Here is a 10,573-nt window from a genome sequence, read left to right on the forward strand (position 1 = left end):
TTGGCTTTTGCTGTGCATGGAAGGTAACGAATATGCACTCACTGCTGGGATAGAAAAAATAGCTTTGATTGTTTTTGAAGCAGAGACAGGCTAGAATACCGTTACATTATTTCAATTAATGAAGGATGGCGTTTCAAAGCTCAGGGACTTTCCATGATGGTAAAAATTGTGTAATAGGTCGTCCTAACTTTTGTTTTCCTGATTATGTGTTAAAGCACTTCAATATTGGTTCAACGCATCAGTCACTGCAGTCATTCTTTGCGAAGATTCCAGGCTTAACATTAGTAATAACAGCAACCACGTAGAGGATGTCGTCAACATATCCAGCCAATTCATGAGGAATCCTGTTAGTTAAAATTTGAAATATCTTCAGCCGTTGTATCACGCGCTCTACATGGATGCGTACCGATGCTGTTTCATAAGTAGCATCCACCTCTGACTCGGTAAACTGAGGACTTGTTGCAAAGGGTGGCATTACCAAAGTTGCTTGCTGTGCGCCAACCCGTCCTAATGCCTGGAAAGCCCTTGTCAGCCAATATAACGTCACCGGGTTCCAGAAGAGACAATAATTTGCCCTGAGTTGTGATTACTGCATCTGTGGTCCTGCCTCCAAAGCCCTCAGAAATGAATGTTACCAACCCGTTAGGAGCTATGCCAATTAGATATTTCAGTGCATATCGTCCCTTGTAGTTAGAAAACCACAGGTTACGCTTCTCAATGCCCGGTGGCATTTCTGTTTCAAGTTCTGTGCAGTCAATAATAACTCTACACATGGGGTAGTGCTCACGAAAGCTAGCTGGCATTGTTCGTTGTACAGCTAACCGTGAAGGCCAGTATATCCAGGTCTTTGTAGCTGATTTCAGGTTTGCAAGAACTGATTTGAAAATTCGGGAAGCTGTCGTGCTGTGAATGGAAAATAATGTTGCTAGAAAGGAAAATGGAAGGCCATGTTTTAACTTGATCAAAAACAAAAGGAGTTTGTCTTCAAGGGAAAGTTCATTCACACGTTGTGTTGAGGCAGGAAGAACACTAAGCAGAAGGACAAAAATTTGAAAACACACTGCCGTTAATGACTGCAGTGCAGAATCATCGTTACACAGTGCTTTAAACCCACCGAAGTAGGGCTGCTTATGCACTGGGCCAATGGCCTTGTCACAAAAATTGGTATCACACACAGTTCCTCGCTCCACTGTAGATGATGTCTTGTGGGATACAAAGCAGCTTGCAGTGCAATTAGAAGTCACTGAGAGAAAGATAAGCTCTCCAGTAAAGCACTCTGGTTGATCTTCTGTCATTGTAGATGCCTGCATTACAGAAATACCGAGAAACACCACATTTTCATTAGTGTGGAAGTCCAAGACGTATAATTCATCACTCGAGCAAAAGAAACATCTTACATCACTTAGGCTACATTCCATAGGTGCAATTTCATTAGCTTGTTCTGCGGAGTAATCAATGGCAAGGACAGGTGAATCCAGGTGCGGGGCAGGATCCTGATACCTTCCTGCAGCTTTCTTCTTTTCCCTTTCCATTTGCCTACAAACAGCATGCGACAATAAAAATCACAATGACCATCCGCAGCCTGCCTTTAACTGGAAGGCATTTAACACTCTACGGTTTAGAGGAGCACACATGTACCTTTCAAATCGTCTGCTTGAGCCAGGGGTTTGTTTCCTCTTGTAAACAGACGGGAAGATGCTTGGATGATATGAAGGATGACCGACTTCGTTGGCCTTGACATTGCCGACAAAATGCTTACTGCTTATCCTTGAGTTTTTCGATGGAAGCCAACCCATCCCATCTTCACTGCGCAGTACAAATAAAAAAATATACTGGGTAGAAAGGCGCAATAAAGGAGTTCATGCTAGCACAGCAGCACGCTGAGAGTGCCTAAAAAGCAATAAACGCAGTTTCCAGAGCTCATAATATAACCTACAAAAAAGTACTTTAAGAACCCGAGTAACATGCAAAGGCTACTGCCGAAGCGTTTAACACGACCTCTTCAAACGTTTAGTGAGGTTAGGAATTTACGACAAAACATGATCAACAGCATTTTAAAGATAAACGCTTTAAGACGTCACAAGCGCAGTGGCGTGGAAACACGCACATAGTTCACGATGCTAGCGTCGTTGTGAGAGCGCCGCGGTTTCGTGTAAACGATGCTAGGAGAGACGTGAATATCGCACTCTATATTTACGTTAGAGCTCGTTCACGACACGACGATAGCAACCTGAGCTTCTTTCTTTATGCAGTTGTTTCAAAACGATGTATAAAAACAGCTCTGAGCGCCGATTTCTTGAGTATATTGTCAGTGAGATTAATAAGAACCGGAATCTTACTTCTGACGACGAACTAGCTGTATCCAACGCTGGCGCCGTTCTCTCCCAGGGTCTCGATGGGAAGGAGAAAAACTTGACGCCTGGTGAGTTGCTGTACTTGCTGTAACACCCTACAACACAGCAATTTTTGTTGTTGGGACGCGGACTCATGTAATCGCAAGCGCAAAAAGCAAGGCTTCCCGACGAAACAGCGGCGGCGATGCTACTCGGTCGGCGCGCTTGCTCGCTGCGGCCCCCAAGGGACGCTCGGGCCGCCGCTAGAGGCGCCCGCGTCGGCGCCGGAGTTACATCTGCAGGGTGCCTATACCACAATTCCAGAGAAAATAGAACATAGAAGATATGATTGTACTGAACTATTCACAGTGCCAATGAAAAAATCCTACACCAGCGCCGGCAACAGGCTTTGAATTGACAGTCAAATTTCGTAAAAGGATTTTTTGCTTTGGAGTCAATTATTTGAAACCTCACTGAGCTGAAATCGAACTTTGTTCCAGGAAGCAAGCCTTAGAACTTGGGAATTCAACAGCGTCACCAGGTGTAATTTACGCTGCATTTTTATCATGTGACAGACCCTCGGCTGATAATGAAAATGTTGACTGCAGTGGCACAGTTCCCGCTGGGCCGGAGGCCACCCGCGTGGCATGGCCAGTGCGCTTTTTTTAGCTCACTATACAGTGTTTCACCTAACATTGTGCACAGTTTTTAAAGTCGGCTTTTTCCGGCATAGCATTGTCATCGGTGTAGTGCATCGTGGCAATGGAGAAGGCGTGGAGCTCCCAGTCTTTCGTGTTTACCTCATGTACTTACAGACTGCAGAAACACATAGTATAGTGGGCGAGTTGGTACTGCATCTTAAGGAATGAAACTGCACAACTAAAATGAAGGACCAGCGCGTGTCTGTGTATCTCCTTTTCTGGTCCTTTGTTTTAGTTGCGCTGTTTCGTTAAGATGCAGAAAAACGTTTCCCACGGGAACCTTCACCCTGTTGACTAGCGCTTTAAAACAGGAATTAATAACGGGTTGCCCAGACAAAAAAACACTACGTACAGAAAAATGCACAGTCATGCAGAAGGGAGCCTGCACATGTTCTTTTATTCTTTTAACATTTCCGGAGGACACTCATCTTGTCTCTAAATGGTGACAGCAGGAACAGACTATGGTTTACTGTGATTGAATGTGTGCGTAGATGGTGCCTTCTGGAGTGGACTATGTTATACTGAGAGTGAATGTGTGCATGGATGTTCGCACTGCAATGGATTATGTTCTACTGTTACTGAATGTGTGCATAGATGGTGGCCTCTGGTGTGGACTGTTCTGTGAGTTGATGTGTGCATAGATGGTGACTGCGGGAGTGGAATATATCCTATAAGTGACTGTGTGCAGAGCGGGGCAGATCCGACAAGTTTTTGGTCAATATTAACATATAAGCGACGTTATGATGGAGCAGTTCTTGGCACAATTAGCAAGGCATATCCCACCTGTTGCATACAACTCAGACAAAACCGTTAGCCCGGATCAAGGTTCGAGCCACTACCCTCGCCCTCAGGCAGTGCATCTTGCTCTCCCTCGCCATCACCTCACCATGTCTTGCCTCTCTCACCCTCACCTCGCCATGTCTTTCCTCCCTTACCCTCGTCCTCGAATTCGCATGTGCCCATCTTCCCTCACCCTCATCTCACCGAGTGAGATAATCATGAGGCGAGGGTGAGGACACTCTCGTGTGGATGCCCACCTATGGTCACAGGGACATCTTTCATTGTAGTGGCACTGTTCAAAAGAAACTGTACTCTTTTTTTAGCACGATAGCATTAAAGGTTTCTTTATGCAGTGAATGTGGCCTCGTATTTGACATTGGCATGTCTAGAAAATCAGGATTAGTGGAGAGGGTCTTGACGTCACACGTTGAGCTGTGGAAATGAAAACTGATTAAAATTGGAGAGGTCACTTCAGCCCCGCCTTCAGGGTGTGCTGTTATGGCGTTATTAAATCCCTTATATGCAGAATGCCATCCTCTACATTCATAGATCCCTGGGAGTCCTCATACTCCTCCTGGTGCTGTGGGTTAAGCGATGCGGCATTGTCCTGCAATGGCAGTGTCTGCTAGTGATGGGCCTTCTGCGATCCAGGTTGGTTTTTCCGAGCGTCCAGTGACTACTTTAACTCACAGCTGCTACGGTGGGAGGTTGTGATGACGCTGCAAGGTCACGTGACCTACGTGACCCACCTGCCTTCTAGTTTGCTCTCTGGGCACCACCTGGCAGAGTCATCCTGTTGATTTTTCGCTCTCAACGCCGAGGCTAACAACGCCAACACCGGATTTTCAGGGCGACGGCGCTTTTAACAGTATCGCATTAAAATATAAGATAAATTGTAATCATAAGTTAGCAATACGACTCTAACGTTATTATGCCATTGAAGGATGCGAATTTTTGCTCTGAAAAGAAAATTGGGGTAAATAAATGGCATGGGCTCAACAAGCATTCAACCTCTATATATGCACTATTGTGTAAATAGTGTATTTATGTATGTTACCTCACCTCTTTCCTGTCTTACTATCATCTGCCCTCTTATATTTCATTTCTCCATTCTGCCTCCTATCTTTTATTTCTGTTACCCCAGCTCAGGTGGCTCCATAGTGATGGCAGTTGCCGGGGCTAGTAAAAATATTTTCCTTCCTTTTGACTTTGACTTTATTTTTGAATAAACATTATCACTGTTAATAAATGGGAATGCAATTTGTGACCCTTGGCTCACGAGACAGACACACCACCCCTAGGTGATCCAGGCTTTTTTTGTTATTAACCCAGGCCATCGTGGCACGTTCGTTCGAGTAGGTTTAAGCGAGGCCTAGTACATCTTCTCCGAAAGTGTTCGTGTTTGTGAAGATATATCTAAACAAGACCCCCCGCTGCTGAAGGGACCCGCTAATGCTGTCCTGCCACAGTTACTGTTTTCTATTGACATTCACACACTTATCGCAATTATCAAAACACAGTTTACACATGCTTGTCTTTTAACTCTTGCACACTGCAGTTTACTTGCATAATATATTCTAAATACTATCTCACTTATTTACAAGCCTTTAGTTTGACTACTTACTGCATTATAAAACATCAGATTCAACTAATAGCAAACACACATCACCCCCTTGTATCCCAGACAAGTCATCGTGCCTATGCGGCATGTTGGTGGCGTGCCTAAGAGGCGCCACAGTGGTCGTTGATTGGAGCGGGGACTAAAATCTATTGAACATTTGCTCTACGGAAAAGCAAGTACTTTATAAGGTGAGGCTGTTCGAAACATGTGCTGATCTTTATTTGAATTTAGAAATACTCTTTTCGTTTATTTTCATTCCCACACGTCATGTGGATTTCTCGATACAGCAGAACTGTCGTCACGACGCCGGGTATTGAGTTGAAAGGGAGTCTTAACAGTGACGCACTAATAGATTCACCTGATGCCGCGGCTTCGTATGCGTATGGGAGGGAGGCCGCTATTTTTAAAGAGGCTCTGAAACACCCCCCGAAGAAAGCACATCAACCCTCTTTTAACCACTACTGTTCGTTGTCATGGATAATTCAGCCGAACAATACACTTCCACAGGCTGCAGAGAAGTCACATTCGCGCGCGATGTTTGGAAAATCTTTACTGGCCATATTTTTATGTTCCTACGCACCTCCGTCGCGGGCTCCTGCACATTCCAGTCCTGAGATGGCTATTGGTTGCACACTTTCAGACGTCAGGCAGCTACCATGGCCGCGGCCACTCAGCCTAGTCGCTCCGGGAGGTCGGGAAGGTCTGCCCCCCGGGTAAATCCTGCGCACTTGGACATCCGGATAAGGGGGGGGGGGGGGGGGGGGGGGCTCGAGCTAAAAGTTGCTTAGCACACGCAGGTTCCTCATATCCGCAGAAGTGCCTTTCAGGATTGCGAGCAAACTTTGCACTCTGTACACTATGACAATCTTTCTGGTGATGGCACGGAATTGGATGACAGGCTGAAGATAGCAGACAATGCATAGAGGAACATGTGAGGTTTTCTATCTTGAACTTCTAGATCTACGCAGTATTATCGCGAGAACTGCTTTCCCCAAAATTGCCGGCTACATTTAGGAAAGTGTAGACCGCCAAACTAAGTAAGAAAAGTATGACTCCTTCCAGTGGCGTCACATTTGCTTGTAGACACTCCTTGCCGAAATGAAGAAATTTTCGAGCACCTCGCAACCCAAACCGAGCCTATATAAATCCGCCCTTCAAAAAGCTTGTACGCTTGTATAACCCTGAAAGCCGGGGCCAGTGGTTTCATCATGCGATCCATTTTAAACGAAGCAAGACAGGACCACAAATATTTTGGTGCCAGTTAAATGAAACTGCAACTAAATTTTGTGTCTCTCTACCTATCAAAATAGGATAGTCAATTAAATACGCTTTTGTATTAATGAAAAAGAGTAATTCGTAGAAGTGTGTTTTGCATCATTTTCTGGTTATGAATACGATAGTCAAGCGCTTCGGACGAATTTATAGTGTTAACACGCAGAGAGCCACACCGCCATGAAAACGGCTGCAGTGCGCCTGCGGTATGATTTGGAGGAGAAAAGGGAAAGGCAACGTTTTTTCTCATATGTAAAAAGTGTTCGAGAGAAACACCAAAAAAGGAGTCCCGCACGCTTTTTCCGTACTGTAATGAAAACAGGTATAAAGGAACGCTTCAGCTAGGCTTCGGCGAGAATGAGTACAAGCATATGAAACGGCAAAAGAGGGGAAATGACTGTCATAAAACATAGCCGGCACTCTTCGAGAATGGGCGCTGGCAAACGCCAGGAAGCTCTGAATGACCAGCGAGTCGGCGACTTAACAGGGAGCCGAGGCGACCGACAACGGTGTCCATCATCCTCTGGAAGGTTGCAAGAGCCGAGCACAGGCCGAAAGGGAGCACCCGGAATTCGTACAGACCGTCCGGTGTAATAAAGGCGGTCTTTTCCCGGTCGCGTTCGTCCACCTCGATTTGCCAATAGCTCTTTCGTAAATCTAACGATGAGAAGTACTTGGCGTGGCGCAGCCGGTCCAGGGAGTCATCAATACGCGGGAGAGGATAAACATCCTTTTTAGTGACTTTGTTTAAACGTCTGTAATCAATGCAGAACTGTAGGGTTCCATCTTTCTTTGCCACTAGAACAACAGGCGACGCCCACGGGCAGAGACCCAGAAAGCGGCGCACACTGCACTTATCGGTGGGCACAGGAAAAGCAGCCACGGCAGCAGTCTTATCGGGGTCTGGGCTAACCCCTTTAGTGCTCACGATGTGGCCCAGAAACTTCAACTCTTCGAAAGCGAAGTGACACTTTTCGAGCTTCAGGGAAAGACCGGCCGACCGAATTGCTTCGAACACAGCGCACAGGCGTCTCAGGTGCTCTTCGAACGTGTCAGAAAAGATGACAACGTCATCCAAGTACACGAGACAGGACTGCCATTTGACATCGGCAAGAACGGTGTCCATCATCCTCTGGAAGGTTGCAGGAGCCGAGCACAGGCCGAAAGGGAGCACCCGGAATTCGTACAGACCGTCCAGTGTAATAAAGGCAGTCTTTCCCGGTCACGTTCGTCCACCTCGATTTGCCAATAGCTCCTTCGTAATCTAACTATGATAAGTACTTGGCGTGGCGCAGCCGGTCCAGGGAGTCATCAATAAGCGGGAGAGGATAGACATCCTTTTTAGTGACTTTGTTTAAACGTCTGTAATCAACGCAGAACTGTAGGGTTCCATCTTTCTTTGCCACTAGAACAACAGGCGACGCCCACGGGCTCGTCGACGGCTGTATCACGTCGTACTTGAGAATTTCTTGAACTTGGCGGCGAATGGCATCGCGCTCCTTCGAAGAGATGCGGTAGGGCGGCTGACATAACGGCCGTTGGTTGGCGTCCACTATAATTCGGTGCTTTGTGAGCGGTGTCCGCCTAACCTTGGAGGTAGAGGCAAAGCAGTCGCAGAAAGACTGGATAACGCTTTCCGAGCAGCGTTTATGGTTAGTTGGAAGGTTTGGCTTCACGTCAGTGTTTATGGGAGTGGTCGGTTCCTCCACTGATGCCGGGGCTCCGGACAAAGCGTGCTGTCCCGCGAATTCGCTGAGTTCCTCGAAATACGCAATAGCTGTTCTGCCAGGCAAACACTGAGGTTCACAACCAAAATTGGTCACCAAGAGTTCGGTTCGGCCCTTGTCCAGTTCAACAATTCCTCGAGCAACACAGACTTGCCGACCAAGGAGCAGCGACATGTTGGTTTCAGCAATGCCACGAATTTTGGTGCTGTTATTGCACTCTACAGTAACAAACATGCTGGATCTTGATGGGATCAAAACGTGGTCGTCACAGATGCATAACTTAGCCCTGCGTGGCTCGGTATCGTCATCGACAGGACCTTGGGTGGAAAACGACACGATTAGCGCCTGGAGGTTGATAACGGCACCGCACTCTTGAAGGAAATCCAAGCTGAGTATGGGGTCTTTGGAGCACTCGGGTAACACAGCAAAGCAGCCAGGGAAAGTAACACCGCGGATCTGGATTTGCGAAGTGCAGACACCGATCGGAGTTACCACGCGGCCACCAGCTGTCCGGATCTGCGGCCCAGACCAAGGGGTCAGAACCTTCCTCAAGACCGTGGCTAACCGTCTGCTCATTACCGAAAAATCGGCGCCAGTATCCATGAGTGCGGTAACGTCGTGGTTGTCGGCAGATACCGGAATTTCGGCGGAGGCCTGTCAGTCGCAGCGCGTCGTCGAGGTCGTCGGGTCCGGTCGTCGTCAGTCGGAGCGTCGCGGCGAATCGTCGGGTGGAGGCTCTTGACTCGGTCCAGTAGCGGCAGCCCTACCCCCGGAGGACGCCGTCTTCAGTTTTCCCGACGTGGGGACGTGCCTCTGAACTGGCCAGAGGATGACGGGCGGCCGGGCGAAGAGAACCGCCTTGGGGATGGCGATCAGGACTGGCGTCGCTGCGAGGTCCAAGATTGCACGTTTTCAGCCAAGTACTGTTCGATATCCCGTGGTCTTTCACCGTAGCGTGGTCGAGGTGCGTCAGGTGAAAACCCCCTTAAACCCATCCTGCCATCCTGCGGTAGGGGCAGTGGCGGAAGATGTGGCCAGGCTCTCCGCCGCGGTAACAGGGCGGCCGATTGTTTGGCGTACGCCAAACGTGCGCTTTGCTCACGGGGGGGCCTGAACTCCTGCGGCACGGACGGTGCTGTTGCGATTGGCTCCTACAGGTATTGCACAGGAGCGATGGGGGAAAAAGCTCGCATCGCTGGCCCGGGACTTCGTAGCGCCTCGCTGTACGTCATAACGGAGGGCGCCGGGTGTGGAGCGGGGGGTGGCTGCACAACTCGTCGGATTTCTTCGCGAACCACGTCCGTAACGGCAGCGACGCTGACCTGTGGAGCTTCAAAGCGAAGTTTCGCCAGTTCCTCGCGCACCAGGCTTCTTACAAGCTCCCGAAGGTCCTCGGCGGGCAGCAACGTAGGCATGTACTGGGACTGGGAAGCGGCTGCTACAGTAGCCTGACGTCCGTAGTGGGCGCCCCGTTCCTGTAAAGAGCGCTCGATACTCATTGCCTCCTTGAAGTCGGACACTGTTCGTGGCGGGTCACGGACCAATCCGGCAAACAGCTGCTCTTTTACGCCACGCATTAAGTGGCGTACCTTCTGGGCTTCGGGCATAGCAGGGTCGGCCCGATTGAACAGTCGGGTCATGTCCTCGATGAACATCGCGACGCCCTCGTTCGGCTGCTGTGACCTCGAGCGCAGGGCGATTTCAGCTTTCTCTTTTCTTTCGCTGCTGGTAAATGTCGCTAGCAGCTCTCGACGAAAAGCCTCCCAGGTGGTAAAGGAAGCTTCATGGTTCTCAAACTACGTTTTGGCCGAGTCCTGCAGTGCAAAGTAGACGTTGCGCAGCTTGCGCTCGCCGTCCCACTCATTGAAACCCGCCACTCGGTCAAAGCTGGCCAACCAGTCTTCGACGTCCTCGAACCTGTCTCCGTGGAATGGTAACGGCGATCGAGGTGCGTGAAGGACAAATGGCAGGGCATTCCCAGAGTGCTGACTTGTCTGGCTAGCCGCGGTGGATGTCATGGCCCTCACCGGCGCTGTCAGTTGGCCGAACTCGGGTTGTAGGCCTCGCAGGTGGCGGCTCGCCTTGTGGACTGGTGTTGTAGCCACGCGTTGAGAGCTGACGTCAAAGGTGTCCTCGAGG

At 48.9% G+C, this 10,573-nt stretch overlaps 1 pseudogene across 1 annotated transcript; it reads right to left on the reverse strand.

Moving 5' to 3' along the window:
* Positions 1–238: 238 nt before the first annotated feature.
* On the reverse strand, positions 239–1,859 carry LOC144100544 (uncharacterized; annotated as a pseudogene). Its single transcript, XR_013307718.1, has 3 exons — positions 1,639–1,859; positions 1,398–1,536; positions 239–1,304 (listed from the first exon to the last, which is right to left on the reverse strand). The product of XR_013307718.1 is annotated as an uncharacterized LOC144100544 (transcript).
* Between the last annotated feature and the right edge of the window lie 8,714 nt (positions 1,860–10,573).

This window comes from Amblyomma americanum, chromosome 8 (assembly GCF_052857255.1).
Source record: "Amblyomma americanum isolate KBUSLIRL-KWMA chromosome 8, ASM5285725v1, whole genome shotgun sequence".
NCBI lineage: Eukaryota > Metazoa > Arthropoda > Arachnida > Ixodida > Ixodidae > Amblyomma > Amblyomma americanum.